The 19,235-nt window shown below is 42.6% G+C and overlaps 1 protein-coding gene across 1 annotated transcript in view; it reads right to left on the bottom strand.

Annotated features, from left to right (window-relative positions):
* Positions 1-19,235, bottom strand: part of AGAP1 (ArfGAP with GTPase domain, ankyrin repeat and PH domain 1) — a 303,223-nt gene that overhangs the window by 164,939 nt on the left and 119,049 nt on the right.

Consider the following 19,235-nt stretch of genomic DNA (forward strand, 5'->3'; position numbering starts at 1 on the left):
CGCCAAAAATATTTAAATCGTGGTCTCTGCAAGCAGTTTGTGCTAACGTATTACTCTTTACACACCCTAAGAAAAAGGGCAGATGCATTAATTTGTTACTAATACAACCACTTTATTGGTGATAGCTCTTTTCAGACAGTACCAGACAAAATCCCCGTTAATGAAGGGATAGATACAGTATGGATAGATAATGAATGAAAATGGAAAACAAACGTAACTAACCAGTTCCACTTCCTACGTCTGTCCTCCCAAACCCCTAACACAAGGTACAGAGGTGCCTTCTCTCTGCACAGCACCCCAGGCCACCCTTGCCTGCCAGGAGGGCAGGATGGGTGCTCTTCCCAACCCTGACAGTGAGCTTCCCGAAGGTCTGAGGGGAGGACTCTTCCCAACAGACTCATGAAGTGTGCACAGGGCTGTCAGACACACGCACACAATTATTTTTTTTAGACTAATAAAAGAGATCTGCTCTGGACAAGACAGGTGTCCCACCTTTTTTGTTTTTCAATGATTTTTATTTTTAAATTTTATTTAAAAATACCTGTACAGGGCACTTACACCCTTCAACATACTTATATTGAAATCTCATTCCACGGTAGCTGCTACAGGCCCAACGTGTTTGCACAGGGAAAGAACAGCGAGGTACTTATCATCACTCCTACAAAGAAGGGCGGATACCTTAGTGCCTGGAGAGCAGAAAGACTCACTCTTACAAAATCCTGACTACACTGGTGAAAGCAAACAATAGAATCATAGAATCACAGAATGGTTAGGGTTGGAAGGGACCTTAAAGATCATCTAGTTCCAACCCCCCTGCCATGGGCAGGGAAACCCTCTACTACACCAGGTTGCCCAAAGCCTCATCCAACCTGGCCTTGAACACTTCCAGGGATGGGGCAGCCACAACTTCTCTGGGCAACCTGTTCCAGTGCCTCACCACTCTCAGAGTGAACAATTTCTTTCTTATATCTAACCTAAATCTGCCCTCTTTCAGTTTAAATCCATTGCCCCTTGTCCTACCACTACACACCCTTGTAAAAAGCCCCTCTCCAGCTTTCCTGTAGGCCCCCTTTAGGTACTGGAAAGCTGCTATAAGATCACCCCGGAGCCTTCTCTTCTCCAGGCTGAACAGCCCCAACTCTCTCAGCCTGTCTCCATAGCAGAGGTGCTCCAGCCCTCGGATCATCTAAAATAAAACCAAGGTAGATCACGTGGCTGGTCCAAACAGAAAAGTAAATTTGCATTTAATTTCAAATTAATGCTCTCGCTTTTCTGTGTATAACCCAGGGATTATTTTTGCTGCTGACATACACGGGAGCGTGAAGGGCTGTGTTAGCTGGAAAGCAGACTGGTTCAAGTACAGAACGGCACCAGTCAGCACCAGTGTCTCCACATGCAGGGGAGAGAGCTAAGGTTGCAATAATACCTGTGGCATTAGCAAGGAAAGGGTCCAGGGAGAGAGAAAGCCCATATTATTAAAAAGGCTCATTATTCCCTCATTTTGGCAAGCGTGCTGTCATCGTTATCAGTTGCACGCAAACCAAAAGCATGTTAAAATGGTGCTTCCAGTTGCGTTTTCAGCAGGTTTTTGTAAGAGACAACACTTGAAGTCTCCTTTCCAGTCCTTTACAACTTTAAGTTCCATGTCAATCAAGTCTGACAGAGGGGCAGCGATACCAAAGGGATGTTCTGACACATTTGGTGAGATTTTGCCTATAAGACTGACAGTCTCTAACTTAGAAAGCAGACTGCAGTTAGAGCTCGGTCTATTCTGCTAGGAGGATGGACCAAGAGCCAGCAGCTTGGTACCAGCCACAGAATGTTTTTTCTTACCTCTCAGACAAGACTAGGTGAAAAAAAAAAAAAATTTAAAAAAGCCACAAATTACTTAATCAGGAATTTCAGATCACAGTGACAGAGGGTTTAGGGAACATTGTTGGTGGAAGGCTGGAGATGTGTAGAGGGTTCTGCTCCTGGGAGTTGAAATCAACATGTTAGAGGGGAACACCACACAGAAAAAAAAACTTGCCTTCTGTAGTTTCACTGTTCATGGAGCATCTTGTTTATTCTCTCATTTACGATGCAAGGATCACAACTTGTTCAACTTCTATTTTTAACAGAAAACCCAAGAGACACTGGTTCATCTTCAGAAAAATTTACATTCAAAACTCCAAATGTAAAAGGCAGTATCTATAAAACCCAGAACAACTAAAACTAAACAACAAAAGAAAAACTACACGGCAGAATTTGTCAGCCAGCAAAATTACCTACTGAGTGACGACCCAAGGTCAGAAACCCCAAGAATTTCTACATCAAACAGATCCTATTTCTAATAAAATTGGAAATTAGTGTGCACTCACTGCTACTTCTGTAATACGAAGCATTCAAACATCTGTGGCACCAAATCATTCAAAATTGTGGGAGCAGCTGGAGGATCTTACAAAATAGCTTTGCTAAGGACAGCGGCGTACTTTGCTTCATGTAGCATCTACCAAAATGTGTTTTTAAAACAAATAAGTACACCTTATCTGGGAGTAAGAGTTTTTGGACCACCTGGGTCAGCATTATCTTCTCTGGGATTTCATATTTAAAAAGTTATCCTTATGAACATCTCAGAGTGGGAAAAGGCGAGAGCAACAGCCAAGGAAAGCAAACCAGGCACCCAAACAGCGCTGTGTTATAGGAGAATAAAACTTCTGGTACAGAAGAGTAAAACTTCTGTGCTGTCGCTGCCAACGCTATGATGTGAGAGGTCTTTGGGACCAGGAGACCAGCACCATTCAGAAAGTCCAGAGGAGAAATTGCCTACGCAAAAAAGCATTCCTGCAAAAGAATAATACTTCAAATGAAGTGATTTTAGAAATTTAGAAATTAAAAATTAGAAATTACAGTCCCTGAATTAAGATAGGCCTGTATCTGCTGTGAATTCAGAAATGAGCTTTCTCTCGCAGACAGATTGGCCAAGCACACACAGCAAAGACCTACTGCTCTCCAAAGCCTTTGTCCGGCATAATTGATCTCACCAAACCCCTTTGCCCACTCCAATGTCAGTATTTCTGGGAACTGATCTTACCCTGGAAATGAGCCCTGACCTATGCAGGCGATCTGCGCTGGAGGCAGCGAGATGTTGACTCTCTTAAGCCCCTCTGTTTACTCTCCACAGTCTCAAATTCCCATCGTACGTATTTAAGACAATTATTTTCACACCACTAGAACTATTCTGGACTGATGCAGGTATCTTGCCTTCAGATTTCAAAGGTGGTAAAAATCAGTGCCCTGACAGCATGCATGCATCGACCCCAACGTGTTTGCTACCGAATCTGCAGACTGAAAGCTCTCAAGCCTGTTCCATCGGAAGCAGCTCAGAGGCACTGACAAGGTGCCGAAGCAGCGGAGCACCGGAGGCACCGCCGCAGTGCTCCCAGCTACCGATCGATCACCGCGCTTCACGCTAAGGCATCAGCGCCCTACGAACCGGACGCCTCCAGGGACTGGTGTGCCGCGCTCTGAAAGATGCTCAGGGTGTTTAACGTTATTGAAAACATCACCTGGGTTTTAGTCTCACTTCCCATCTCCTTCATAGTCTTTGTTCAATATTCGACCTCCTTCCTTTTACCTGTTTAACACAGATTTTGCTTCTCCTTGGTTTTCACCTGGCTTCTCGCAGCAGCTTAATTTTTCATTTGAGTTCTGTCCTTCTAATTCTGTTATCCATCACATTGGCATTCTTTCCCCTCTTCTCTTACCTTCGAAGCCCCCTGGTTTTGTCTGCCTCCTCACCTTCTGCAGAAGCAAGGAACTTGCAATCTTTGTGCTCCGCAAACGTGAGGAACCTCTTGCTTCACCAGATCACATTGACAACGAGAAGCATCACTTAATTCAAACTGAGTGTGACTTAATCTCTATCAAGAATTACTTCCAGAAATCACCGTGCTGCAAGATTAAAGTACTAATGACAGTGATCACGCATGTATTATTTCTCACCTACAAATACAGTATTGCCATGAATTACAGACAGCAACATGTGCTGTACGAAGGGCCAATTCATGGCGCATTTGAAGAAGTTTTTAGGCATGCCATTATCTTAGACAAAACTGACATGTCAATCTTCAAAATGTTGAGTACACCTCAGCAATGGATGGATGCACATGCTCTCTTACTGCAGCAGAAAGGGTTTGTGTCGTTCATCTGCCAGACACGGCGCTGCAAATCTTAAAATATACGTACTTCAGGAGACTTAGCTCCCACAAAAAACACAAATGTACACATATATTTTAAGAATCAGACTTGGGTATTTACTCTACTCTGCTCTTGTGAGACCCCCCCCCCTGCAGTGCTGCATTCAGCTCTGGAGTCCCCAACACAAGGAGGACATGGAGCTGTTGGAGCAGGTCCAGAGGAGACCACGAAGATGATCCGAGGGCTGGAGCACCTCTGCTATGGAGACAGGCTGAGAGAGTTGGGGCTGTTCAGTCTGGAGAAGGCTCCCAGGAGACCTTCTAGCAGCCTTCCAGTACCTGAAGGGGCTACAAGAAAGCCGGAGAGGGACTTTTTACAAGGGCTTGTAGTGATAGGACAAGGGGCAATGGTTTTAAATTGAAAGAGGGGAGATTCAGATCAGATCTAAGGAAGAAATTTTTTACATTGAGGGTGGTGAGGCGCTGGAACAGGTTGCCCAGAGAAGTTGTAGCTGCCCCATCCCTGGAAGTGTTCAAGGCCAGGCTGGATGAGGCTTTGGGCAACCTGGTGTAGTGGAGGGTGTCCCTGCCCACGGCAGGGGAGTTGGAACTGGATGATCTTTAAGGTCCCTTCCAACCCAAACAATTCTATGATTCTATGATTTGTTTTAAATGAAGAACACCAACCTTACATATTTCTATACTTATGATGTAATCTTCATCCTGAGAACAAGTTGTTTTCATTCAGTTTGCTCAAAGCTCACTATTCTGCTTTTAGTCTAGTTTTTACAGTGCAGCTCTCTCCTCACAAAAAGTTTTTTCATTTCTCATTTGGCCATGAAACAGCTTGAAAAATTTTGATTCCTGAAGCAATACCTGCCTTCTTAAACAGTCCCTATTCTCCTCCTCCGATGCATTGCTTGCTTTCAGACAATTGAATTTCCAAACAATTCAACTACTTTCTTTGCAATTTTAATTGATTTTTCTTTCCAATACCTCCTGCACTCAAAGATTTCTTAATTCCTCCCCCCTGAAATATTCACATGAGAAGAGAACATTAGATGTTAATCTAGCTACTTGATTTGTAGCAGTTCTCCAGTTCTCTCTACCCAACCATTTAAATACTGTCATTCATAATAGGGTGATATACTGTACTATAAACCCTTTTGCAAATGGTACGTCTTGGTATTTTTCTTTTGTGACAAAGAATCATATTAGTTATAAAGGGGAAAGAAACGTACTCAGTGCTCAGACCTTCCTACAGAATCTCACTGTCTCAACAGTTCCCCCCCTTTTTAAAAGAAAGTCCACCCCACCTTTTTAAAAGAAAATCCAAGTCACGAAGCTTATATTGTGTCTTTATTGAGAACATTATACAGTCTGATAGCCCCCGAAGTCCAGAAGATTTCTTTTAGTATTAAGCCTGAAATCATCTCCTCCATATCAGCCCATACCTGTGCACATGAGTCTCAGGGCATAGCAGTAACACTGCTTTTTCCTGGCAAACACTGTTGATTACTACATATAATTACAACTGCTCTGCCACAGCTCCGCTAAACCTTCTGTAATTAGCCCTCTAATCTTATGAGCAGTGATCTGATCCGGGACCTCGCATCACTACTGCCAACATGCCCTGATTACTGTGATGGCCAGTGGAACACACCTTTAGCCAGAGCCTGATCTGGCTTTGGAGCCGCAGCGGTGGGATTGTCTCTCCAGCACTGCCTCGAACCCTTCACCTCATCAGTGTGAGTCTTTAACGAGCTTGTGTGCACCTTTCAGTGTACGACTCTCCAACGGCCCACGCGTCATTCCCAACGCTCGGGTTGGATCTCCTTCACACCGCGATGCAACGGCATTTTACCCTCACAGCATATCCACCATTTGTGTTCCCTTCTCCAACAGAAACCCAAGCTGAACTCGCAGGCACTCGTCACTTCCAGGTCTATCTCAGCAAGAGTACAAGAGAGAAACCAGACACGGGTTTCGGAAGGAAAGCTGCCCAGTTTCCCCACGCAGCAGCCTACGGCAAACACGGTTGCAACGGCGAGTGCCCGTTCTAACCACATCCACAGCTTTCTGTCGCTGAGCGTCGTTGGAGAAGTGGCTGGGTGAGATTACTGTAAGCATATCAAGGCAGAACACCTTCCAAGCTTGGGTTAAACCAGCAAAGGTTTGGGCAGCTGGGTTTCAACTCAAGTGAGCCTGAGCTCACCTCCTGTTCTAGTTTGTTCCACCACATCGCCCTTGTTTTCATGGTTATTTTAAACAAGGATGAAAATACACTTTTTAAAGCAGCCACACAGCACTGGTAAGAGACAGCACCCAGTGTTTCGTCAAGAATTTGCTATCAAGAGCAAACACAAAGGAACACGGAAAGTCTGGCATGTGCAAGCAGTTGGGACAGACCAGGATGATTTGGCTTTTATTAAGTGACTTGCACCTTTTACAAGTCAAATCTCATTTCATTTAGTCCCCAGCTCCAGTCTCTGTCTCGTTTCTGACGTGCCCCCCTCTACTGGTGTTTCACCTTTATCCGAGGGATGACCAACGTGGTTGCCATGTGCTTGCTTGGCCTTCCAACACCATCGTTAACGGTGGTGCTAAGTGGCACCAGCCCTAGAGCTGAACGAAGCTCGCTCTCCTTCCAGCCAGCTCAGACCGTGGTCTGGCTTTAGCTTTTGTTTACAACCTCACGGCCTGTTTTCAATCCACATCACAGTTTTTAGCCAAACACATTTGGTTAAACTCTCAATTAAGATGTAGTGAGGCAGTATCAAAACGCTTTACTAAAATCCAAATATTTTACATCTGTTACGTTTGCTTCATGCACTTGTTTTGAAATTCTATCAAAAAAGCAATCGAGTTTTTCTGGCAAGTTTCAGTCTACATAAAGCACATGTGTTCCCCAGGATCATATTAAGCCGCTCAGGGAACCTAAATCCTGAAGCTGTGTGTTTGCATTAGTTTTGTCTTCTCCATAATACTTGTAACAAGACACACTTCAAGCTTTACAGCTGTAGGACAACTGTAAATGAAATATATCCATGTCATCTAATCATATCACTCATCTCCAGTTCATTGTAACGCGAGGGATCCTTTGTAATAAACACAACATTCAGTTACACGACTCTTCTCCTCCTTCTAACTCACGCAAAATAAATTGAGATTTGATTTTTTTAAGAATTGCACTACTGAATTATTCCCTTTAAATTCACAATATTTAAGTGCTAACATCTGGCCTCTCTGCTGAGACTGCTCTAAAGATGTGTTGATAATTACTGCAAGTCAGAAGGTTTTTGAAGAAGAAAAGTAGGATTAGAGAAATCAGAATTTTAAACAAAGTGCAAGGACTTCCATAGTGGCTATTTTGAAGATCGATAACAAAGCAGTTACAGTCCGAGTACCTACTTTTCAAAGACCCCCTGCTCTCCCCCAAGCAATATTTCTCCCCCAAGCCATATTCCTTCTTCATGTCAGTTACTATTTGTAATTTGCCATTGCTACCTACACTCTGGATAAATGCCTGCTCGCGTGTTAAATACTAACAGTGCCAATAATCTATTTTTTTTTTTAAATAAAATAAAATAAAACAAGAAACAAGGGATGTTGGACCGACACCCCTAATGCAGATTCACATGCAATTACTACACAACTAAAAGGCAGCAAAAGAATTATGAAAATATTCAGAATGCCCAAAGTTTGCCTCGTTCAAAAAAAATAGGCTAAAGGGCTTTAAATGCGTGCTGTTCAGTTTACTCTTTTGATTGCTTTACCACTATGTAAATCAATTTGTTAATGTTCCTTACAAAATGCATGAGCCAGTTATACTGACAAACACACAAAGCTCATTCGTAATTAGCAGTTAATTAGTAAGAAGGAACAGATGCTGTTAGAGTTTCAGCAGGCGAACAGGTTCTGTAAACAATGCTTATAAATCTAAATGAATTTATTAACCACAATGCAACTGTCAACGTTTTGCTGGCAACCATACAGATATGGCGGAATCCCCAAAACATCTTTCCAACATATTAATAATCATTGTGTCAACCCAAGTCTATCAGGCAGTCTCACTTGCTAACTGTCATAAGCTTTCTACTTAATCTTCTTGTGTCACTTCTCCGGCCCCATTCCTCATGCCCTCGGAGGAAGAGCTCCGGTCGCCAACGTCAGCCCAGATGCACACGGACTCGCCTCCGATACACGGTGGTCCCTGGAAACAAAGGCATTTTTGCAAGAGGAACGTTTGGGTTGCACCAATACCTTCAGCAAGCTTCCACGCACCGAAACCAACAGGCAGTACGTTCCACTCTGGAAGCACACTTGGGTCCTGAAGAGTTTGCCATCATTTTCTTCACAACCATTATCGTTCCATGACAAATCACTACTCTGAAGCCAGAGCTCATCCACTAAAAATAACCAAAGGTCAACTCTTTCCACTCACCATTTATAAAATCATGCACTCCATAAGTCACTGAGTGATGCTATAGGGTTGGTTGGGGTTTTTTTAATTATCTGGGTAGTTGCAGATGGCTCAAACAAAAAGAGTGCCTCTTGTAAGCGTTTTCTAGATGCAACTGTTGAGGCAGTATCTAGATACAACAACCTGGAGTCAGAGGCTCTTGGCCAGGGGCCAGTTCTTAGCCTAAGGGCAACAGTGAAGATACCTTGGTGACCTCATTGCTGTCGATCTCCGCATGTCACATTGAGATGCCACCTTGATATATTACACCATTTCAGCACTGGAAAATTCTAATAAATTTTTTAAAGTCGTATTATGGCTTAGCTTTATTGATGTTCTCTTTTACACCTACATTGCTTTCGATCATTCCCTCCTCCTCTCCCCCAAAGTACTCTGACTCCTCTTCACCACGTTCTGCACTCCTTTTCACCGTGTGCTCCAGGACTCACGATACACCTGCACGCAGAACAGGAGGAGAACACCCAAGTGTATTAAATTCTCCAAAACTTCACAGGAGGGACGGCCTGGGCTCAGCCCTACTCGCTGCACTGTTACAGGGACAAAAAACATGGAGGTTGGGGGAACCCATTCTCCGCCGGCATCAAGCACTGGGCAGAAGAAGATGAGGATGTTCATGGTAGAGCCTCAGAAAAAACAAATACTCTCTCCCTTCTCTTAAGAACACTGCACTGGGAAACAGATCCTTGCCTGGTTTATCCTGCAGAGCAGCATCTGCTCCTTTTACTCAGAACATAGTCAGGTGGACTTTTCTGCCTTTTTAAAAAATTAATTTTTTTTTTTTGTATCAAAGAAGCTCCTGCCTCACTGTTCCTGGAGAGGCTGATAGGTCTTCTGGCACTCTCCTCCTCCCTATTTCCATGCTCTTCCCACAGTCTCTCAAAGGATGCTTAATCTGATCAACACTCTATTCCAAAAGGAAGTTGGAATAGCTCCTTTTGAATCTTAACAATTGCATGAGCTATAATCACACCTGATGTGTCAGCTGGGAAATCATTAGCTACTAGTCAAACCCAGAAGTTTTGCCTTACCTCTTTTAAGAAAGAGGTGAGAGCGTTACATCTGGATAGGATTAAAAAAAAAAAAAAAAAAATTGGAAGAGGACAAAGTTGAACATCTCTTACTGGCAGTCATAAGCAATCCACAAGCTCTTACAGCATTAACGTGGCTATCAAAACATTAAGGAAACAAAAAGTCTTCATAATTTTTTAAGTTGTTTGATACCCTTTCTCTCCATCGTTGCCCTAAAAAGGCAGTGTTCTCCTTTGCCAACTTTGGAGTTTATATCATATGGATAAATGGAATATTATTTTTGAAATTGTGCGCCCCTTGCCAAAATTGGCAAAATTAAGTATTTAAATACATTTCTTTATTAAGTAAAACTCAGTAAAAATTAGAATACTATGTTTACTATCACATGCATTGTATCACAAAGATACAATGAGCTAGGAAGAGTTACGGAGCAAGCCACACCGAAATAAAACTGGCTAATACATTCACAAACCACCAGCTTGTTTCCCTTATGAGACCAGAGGCTCCCATTAACTTCCAGTCACAGCCACGGGTAGTGGAAAAAAAAAAGACAAAGTAAATTTATCTGATTAATTTATTAATATTATCTTATTTATAGATCTTTAGATGTTTGAAAGCAATATGCACATCGATGCAGCCTTCCATTTTAGGAAAATGGCCTTACTGTAAATCCTCTAACAACTCTTGTACATCACCTCAGCAGCCTCCTAAGCATCACTTGGAAATTGATAAAATTACGTCATAGCTGCGGAGCAGCGGTAGGCTGCTCGCCTTGGTCTTAGCACGCTTGGGACTATCACCCTACACCTACTGCAGGCAGTCAGAGGTAAAATGAGGGCAATTTATATGATGGGAGACAGAAAACTCACAGTTTAGGGACTCTATCATTTCCAGGAGACCAAATTAATGGAAACATGGTAGAAATTCAATCCTTATAAATGAAAGACCCAAATTCCAGCTTTCTCCTGCAACCCTCGCACATCTCAGGAAGGCAAACGAGGACAATCCTGAAAGCAGGAGGAAGCAGGTGACCCGGTGGGACAGGCTGACTTACAGACATGGAAGTAAGAAGAATTGTCTCAATCTGGGAGATGCTGAGGTGCTTGCCCAGGCCTGGCTGCTTTGGCTAAGGGGCAGAAGGGGCCCTTCCCTTGGACTGGCCGGTGGAAATCTCAACCTTGGGCAACACTTGGAGCTCACTGGGTTGTGCCAGCTGTCCAACAGAGCAGCGCACCGAGTCGAATCACCCGGTATTCCCATCCCCTTCCACTGTACGTTATCAGAGAGGTATACATTAAAGTAAGCTGCCTGAAACTGGAAAAACGAAGTCCACTAAATCCAGGAACTTTTAAATGCTATTTTATTCCAAATACTTAGGACTACCGCTCTTCTTGGGATGGTACCTGAAAATTGTCAACGGTAAAACCAGCCTTCACAGTCAAACGGAACATTATTCCGGGCAGGTACACGCAGCTGTAGCCACTCCTCTGATGTAAGGGCACTTTTGATCTAATTGGAAAAAATATTCCAAGTGCACTGGGAATAGTCACTGTTAACTGAATGCAACAACGAAAAAGGAAAAAAGAGCATGCAGACCCGAGGGAATTACCAAATCAATTAACAACTAATTCAGGAACTAATTTCTGTATTGCCTCTTAGCACAAAACTGTATCTTTAATTTCTCCTGCAATAAGCATCACCATGATAGTCCTAACACACTCTGACGCTTTAAATGAGTTTACAAGTATCTCTTTTTGATTGGCTATATAACATTATTTCTTCACAGTTCAATGCAACCATAGCCAAGTGCTCTGAAATATTTAATTATACTGGTAGCTACCAGTTAACAATTTACAGAACCACAGCGAGTACAAAACATTTTATAACTAGTAATCAGCTAATTAAAACCACAGCAAAATGTGTATGTTCTGATTATAAACAATTGCGGAGGAATTACACAGAAGATTTCAGCACTAAGAGTATTTGGCTAAAAACCATGCCCTCGTGTTTGTACAAGCAGATCCGGATACTGATTACTGTGATTAGACACAAGTGTGACAGAGCAAATTACACCTCACGCTAGACAGAAATAAATAAAACGATGTCATCTGCCAGTTCCTTGCAAATCACAGTTTCTGAGTTTTGGAAAGTCACTCTCTGGAGACACTGCTACTGGCTTGCAAACTGCTACCTAGAAGCCTACGTGAGCATCGATAAATAAAAACCAAAGCCGCAGCAGTTTTGGTGAACGCTTTGGCATGGAAGACGGAGCAGAAACAGCATCACCAAAAGTGGTTTGAGTGTGTGCATCAGTGAAACGGGAGCTCTGGTGCAGGAGCTCTGGAGGTAGCACCTGCGTAGAAAGGTGTGTCAGATACACAAGACACACGTGTAACAAAGGCAAGTAAACCCTGGAGTTGTGTGCGCCCTCCAGATGTTTGCTGCCATCCTTCTTTCGAAATGCTTTTGGTCCTTACACGCACTAGCCATTTGTATTTCAAAACGTAACCTGATTGTGAACGCAGAGGGAAGAGAGAAGCCAGAGGACAAGCCCCAGCGCTCAGCTAACGCATTAGTTGTAGCATCGTGTGTCCGTCCTGCTCTTCCTACATAATTTTTTTTCACCCTGTCAAGTCAGATGAATTAGGCAAGAAGAGATGCTAAGATGGTCGCTTTGTCTGTTCTCTCTTTTGGTAGACTCAAAGCAAACATTTACATTCAGGAAACCTGCTGCAAAAAGCATTTATTGTTTCGGATGATGGCGGGTCTTGGGTCTGACACTTGCCTGAAGCATTCCAGTGCTCCTCTGCTCGCCAGGAGGACTAAGGACATCAGTTTGACTGACTAGACGTGGCAGACGATCTCTTTTCAGAACCTATTTCCGAGACACTGCCGTACTTGCTGGAACGCTCCAACAGCTGTACAGGCAGCCCTGGCTATTTTAGGGGGAAAACAGATTTCAGGTACAACGTTCTTTCTGGTTCCATGGGAAGGACCAAGATAAAATAGCAAGAATTCCACACAAGAATTGTGTAACTGGTACTGTATGCAGAAACGCCCCAGCTAGAGCGAAAAATTAAGATAGGAAAAAGGAGGTTACAAGAGGAAAAGCACTAGTAAAGCAGAGGTAGGACTGACCTGCACAGAACTGAAGAGAACGAGGAAGCCGAGTGGCACGGAGAAGTAGGCAGACAGCATGTCAGAAAGATAACATGGGGCAAAATCCATTAAAATCCAAATTCTGCTTTCAAAACCTCTTTTTTGAAGTTGAGCAATGGAGACTGATAGAGAGGAAATGTGTTACAGTCCCGTCTATTTGGGCTAAAAGGTTACAAAAAGACAACTGTGGACACGTAGTGATCAGAAATAAGAGAAGAAATGCAAATGGATAGTCCGAGCTTGGACATGCTGAAGGAAGGAAGGAAAATGGTTGGTACCAGAAGATCCTGCCTCACCTTGCAGCTCTCCACAGCACGGATGGCCACTGCAAAGCCTTGGTTTGGTTGGGCTGGAAGAGGGCCGCTGCTCGAGTTTACTAGCAAAGCTTCTTCCCAGACACGTATCAAGAGCGAATGCTAAAACTAAGCCTAATAAAAGCAAAGTTTGAGATAAAATACATTGAAATCCTCTTCTTTCATTTGAAAGGCACTTCCTAAAGTCCTCCAGCCAGGTGAGACTGGGCTGGGAAAAAAAAAAGAAATAATAAAAAAATTCATTGAGAGATAAAAGTAATTCCCAATTTCCCAGAGATTCTGTTCACAGAGCAGCACACAGGCAACGTATTAAAGGAGTTCACTAGCAAAAACCTTAATTAAATAAAAATTCTCTATTTTGGCTTTTTCAAGTATATGCTAAAAATAGCACACATTTTTCCCTGAATAGGAAAGTTTTCAACAAATTGCTTCAGCTTTATTCTTCTAAGGCTAGGACATTTGGGAAAGGATGGAAAATTGACAACGCAATGGTCAGGCTTGAAACAAAAAAGTTCACAGGAAACTCTTGGTAGTACACAACTCAATTTAAAAGTTACTTTCAAAAAATTGCTGATAAGGGATCGTAAGTCGCAACACAACTTCCCAAATATTTCAGAAGCTACTTAACCAAAGTGACTTTTTTCCATGCAAAGTTTGAATTTGTTGAAAGTGTTTGCAAACAGTTATCTTCGCCAAGTTTAATGCTTTTTTTAATAAAATTCAGATGTACGTTCTGAAGTTCCAGTTTTGTTTACGCTTCTCTTGAGGAAAAACTGCAACTTGTGTGTCCAGGAACCACACTCTCTTCGTGAAAAGCAAATCAGTGCTGCCACCCCCATTTGCTGACAAAGCTCCTATCTTAGCCCCGACCTAAAATCCACACTTGTCATTTTTAGTTCAGAGTTAAAAAAAAAAGACACAATATCTAATTTCACGACGATTACTTTAATGTACTTAAATGTGCCAAACTCGTAGGCAAAGAACCTCATTTGAAATACCATATAAAGGTGAATTCTGAATAAGATATTCGACTTTCTCCATTAATACAGTCATCTGCAAACCGAGAGAAGCAAAAGGATTCTGAAGTTCACCTTTGCAAGTCATGGATGGCAAATTTTTCACTATGCCATCAGCGTAACATTAACCATTAGTACATTTAGTTTTTAGCCATACTTTGAGTTTGCTGTTCCTGAACGATGCAGGAATTCGGGGCCACAAGAGGTGCAGCACCTCCCAGGGTAAGCCAAGAGTTGAGGCAACCTGTCAAAATCTATTTTGACCAGTTTTTGGCAGAAGAACAGCCAAGGTTATATAGTTGGCCTATATAATACTATGAGCATCTGTGATTAAGTGCAAATGACAAACAGAAGAAGGTCTGAAAGCACAAAGTCAAGGCCAGCTCTTACGTATTTATTTACGCTCTGCTCCGGGGGGATGGGGACAGGAGAGGGAAAAAAATTAAAAAAAAAAAAAAAAATAAAAAAAGAAAGAGCACACAGCTGCCATCCCAAAAACAGACCTCCCATCTGCCACCCACGATTTGCATGTCACCTTCTCCAGGCTCATTTGTACTTCATTAACTGCCATTGACTTAACAAGATTTATGCAAATGACACCATAGGAGCTTGCTAACTCCCACTGCAATCAAGTGATTATGTATGTACAATTCTCCACAGCAATGAAAAATTAATACATGACAAGCCCACTCACCGCTGAGCTGAGCTTCTTGCTTTTATTTTTCTTGTTGTGCTTTTTTCCATTTGAATATGCCCTACTGATAAAGACTTCCAAGACCGCAGAAGACAAAGTAGTCTTCCCAAAACGCCACAAAGCCCCCTCCATCCTAGAAAGTACGTCGCCTAAACCGTACGGCCAAACATGAGCTTCGAAATATTCACTCGGGCTACCAGGAGCAAGTCACTGTTTTCAGAATAAGTGGTTTGGAACACAGGATACTCCAAACAGTCAGGTGTTCACCCTAAGTTTGCTTTAAGGGTAGTAGTAGCAATGCTACAGAAGATAGCGTAAATATTTTCAGTTCAATCACCTCTTTCTCAGAAGTACAGAACTTATATGGATTTTAACTTTGGGCTAATACTGTTCCAGACATTTTCTAACTCTAGTTGATTAGTAGAGGATATTTAAATAGCACACAAGTGAGACTTTTTTTTTCTTTTTAGAAAATTATGGCACTCATAGTTCTCCAAGGATACTACGAGCACAGGCTGTAAGGCACGCTGATACCGCTACGCATGCAGAAGGTGTTTGTACCTCCCCAGGAAATTGGCCTTCCCAAAATTTCACTCACCTGAAAGAGTGTTTTGGCAGAAGTTAGCAGCCATGTTTTAAAAACACACCTGCTTTTCATTGCCCATGTTTTGGGTTTCTGCTGGGAGCGAGAAGGTTCTTCAGAACAGTTTTATAAGGCTCAGCCCAATAAAACCGTATTTAGCACTGTAGCGAAAAGTGAATTTTAACATTTAGAAAGGACAGAAAGAATAAGAACATTAACTCCTTTCGACCAGATTGCTTTAAGTTAAGGAAAAAGCCCTAAAGGAGCAAGGTGTTTCCTTGAAAGGAAACATGCCATTGACAATTTTGCCTATTCCCCCAAACTCTCAGGAATTCAGGAGCAGGTAGCAACTCTTGGCTTCTTCCAACCAAAACCCACACCAAACTCCAGTAGCTGTACAGGTGAGTATCTGGGTCCCAGAAAGGCTGTAATGCAGAATTAGAAGTGACTTTTTATGCCAGCATAGCTCACTTCAAAAGATGTGCATGTGCATTGAGAGAGAAACCAGGAGAGAAACTAAATGCCCCTAGAAAAACCTGATTCCTCTATCAGTTTAACCTGTCATCAAATATACAAAAGCATCACTTTGACGATACACATCAACCATAGTGACGCTGGCTCAACAGCTGCAACACAGACCTGACCTAGGAAAAAATGTGTAGCTGACAAGGAGTTTGTGTCACTTCCCGTGTTTTCTGCACTTCCTAGAGAGTTGATTTCTTCAGCTATTCATCCTGTGCTCTCTCCCCACCATGAACATAGTTGACTGATATCAACTATTCCTCTCCCCTTTGAAGCACTCCTCTAGTGTTGGAAAAGATGTCATTTCTTCCTCGAAAGCAGAATGTTTTCAAACTCCAATTAACTGGTTGGGTTGGTTTTTTTTTGTTTATTTGCATGGGTTTTTTTAAAGTTGAGAAGTAGTATTTCTGATTTTTCGGAGACCCTGAGTAGATAAGAACCTCCAGGCAGCACGGAAAACACTGCATAACCAAGCCATTGGTTTCAACATCTGAATAGCAAGACTTTTCCTTTCTTCAACTAGCCTTTTTGAGATCACTTTTTTTCCAAGTAGAGAACACAAAATCTGCTGCGTTAGTTTCAGCAGTAACTTCTTTTTTTTTAATTTTTTAAAATTGCTAATAGGATCAACCAACACAACTAAAGCACTGATCTGCAAGTGCGAGCTTGGACTTCTGCCTTGCACCAGAAGCACATGCTGCCACGGACATCGTGTAAGAACCTAAAGAGAATAAACCAAAATCCTGACAACAGATATTAAAAAGGCCTGGTCACTGCATGCTTTTGCAGAGGCCCCAAAGACATAACAGAAAAGTACATGCATGAAGCTGGCAAAGGCATTTTGACCCTTTGTCACTGAAACATATCGTGACGAAAGGGGCTTCTCATGGCAAGAAGCACAGTAGCACGGCATACTAAAGTTTCCAGGTCAAAAAGTTCCTTTTCACAGCGCTCTGCCTTATTCACAGTTAATGTGTAAAATAAGAGAGACACGATCTTTTCCAGCAGGAATTTCTACTGCCTCAGAGGAACATCCAAGTGCCTCACACCTGGAGAGCCCACCAAGAACACAGGCGCATCAGCAACTTAACTTGCTGCCACCTCTACTGATAGGAGTTCTCCAGCTAAATAGTGGTAGACAAAAAACTATTCCTGGGTCTAATTTCAGGAGCCATTTCTGCTTGAAAGAGTGTAGTTTGTAACAAAGACCACTTCAAAACAATGTATGTTTTTAAAATGTAATGAAACACAGTCAGTATGAACACACAGCGTATTTCCATTTTTAATTAAATGTTTCCACATCAAAAAGGTACTTTTTCCTACTCCATCTTTTTTTGCTTCAATGGCTAGTGACGCTGGTCTCCTCCACTTTACTGAAGACTATCTGCCTATAACATAGAAAACCTAGGAACTCCAAAATTCCTTCTCTTGAGATACAAGTACCATGTAAAATACCACTGAGAGTAGCCATCCTACAGCACTGCGTACCATTCAACCTCCCTCCTTCTAGCACCCTTCCAAAACCCCCGTGAATAGGATGTATCTGCTGACTACAGACCTGCTCAAATATTTGCTGATAATTGCTTGTACGTGACAAAATGAAATTACCATAATTGGGATTAATAACAAAAAGCACACATTCCCAAAAGATTGGTCATGCTCAGTGTACAAGTAGGGGTTGCCAGGAGAATGTTTAAATACAAACAGTTCGTAGGGGATATTTCATTACAACGCAACATACTGCTATCACACCTAAAATGCTTATCTTACAATATCCTTCCTATAGGTGCTTTTTTAATCAAATTAATTTAATACAACAGCATTTTAGAAAAGAACAGTATGTGTGCCTTGAATAAATATTCAAAAGTGTACTCCTCAGTTTTATATTCTCAGCTGCGTTCGCAGACATTTTTGTTTAATTAGCATTACCCAAAAGAATTCCAGCCGGTCTAACCCATCTCGTACCATACAAAAGCCGCAGAAAAAAAAAAATTGTAGCTTGTTTTAAACGCCTGGAATCTCCTCCCCTGAACGCAGAGCCAAATACTGAGCTTATGTGGTTTCAGACTGCTCTTCTGAATTGCAGAGTGTTTGATTAAAATTTGTCTACTAGAGATTCACAGACATGACAGCACTTCTGCTGCCTGATGCTCCCAAAGGGTCTTTATGACTGCCTTTAAGAAAGAAAACTGCTGCTAACGGTTAAGGGTGCAACATTGCCTCCCTCTCACCCCCAAAAAGAAAAGAAAAATAACCACAAACACGAAAAAACCCCAAAACACAGAAAGCCACCCTCATACAGAAGACTCAGGGCTACCTGGCAAGACGAATCGTGGACTGAGGGAAGATCAGAAGAGGCAAACAACCCTCTGGAGGGGAGCAAAGCCACTAAAAGAAACTAGTAACAACGGCGTGGGAAGAAAACAAGCTCCCTTCCCTCGGCACGTTCGCCATCTCCAGCACGTGAAAGCAAACACCATCACGGAAACTATCTGTGAAGCATCCTGCACGCACGCTTCGCGCGGCGTTCCGAATGGCGCGAATCCAGCATCATTTAATTTGAGGAAGTAAACGATCTCATTCCCCCAACCGCTTGGCGTCAGCTGCCGCTATTGCTTTTGCCTTTCGCAGCTACAATTTAGCCTTGAGTTTCCGGGCTAATGAAAGTGCATCTAGGCTAGTAAACCAGACCAAAACAAATCCTTGAATTCAAGTCCTGTTGTGTAATGAGGAAGTTTAATTAAGGCCACGCATTACAGCTGTAAACGTTCTCTTATATAATAAGGTCTAAATGAAACTGAACCTAATCAAAGTTACAATTCCTTCATTAGCAAATTACAAACAAGAGCGCACAGCTGACACACCGGCTATGATTATCGCAACTAATTGCCTCGTTGTTACGAACCAGCCTGAAACCGTGTTCAGATGTCCGTCTGCAGCAGCAAATTAGGGCCACATCAGGCTATTCCTGCCATCACAAGGGGCTCTTGTCGAGCGATCCCATTTCCCCGCCGCCTGGCAGCACTCGGCCCAATCAAAGCCCCCTCTACAAAGGCGGCTTTGAAGCCAGCGCAGCCGAGAAACCCGCTCCATATGCAGGCCGGCAGACTGCACTTCATTAGGCCTGTTGTCACATTTTCCCTCTTCTTATTCTAATGATCCTATTTTAATACACATAGGAACCTCTCCTAATTGATGTCAAGTGAGTGACTTCCACATTCATCACCGGAGCACATCAAACGCGGCTTGGCGGCACG

The sequence above is a fragment of the Tauraco erythrolophus genome, chromosome 8, assembly GCF_009769465.1.
Source record: "Tauraco erythrolophus isolate bTauEry1 chromosome 8, bTauEry1.pri, whole genome shotgun sequence".
Lineage (NCBI taxonomy): Eukaryota > Metazoa > Chordata > Aves > Musophagiformes > Musophagidae > Tauraco > Tauraco erythrolophus.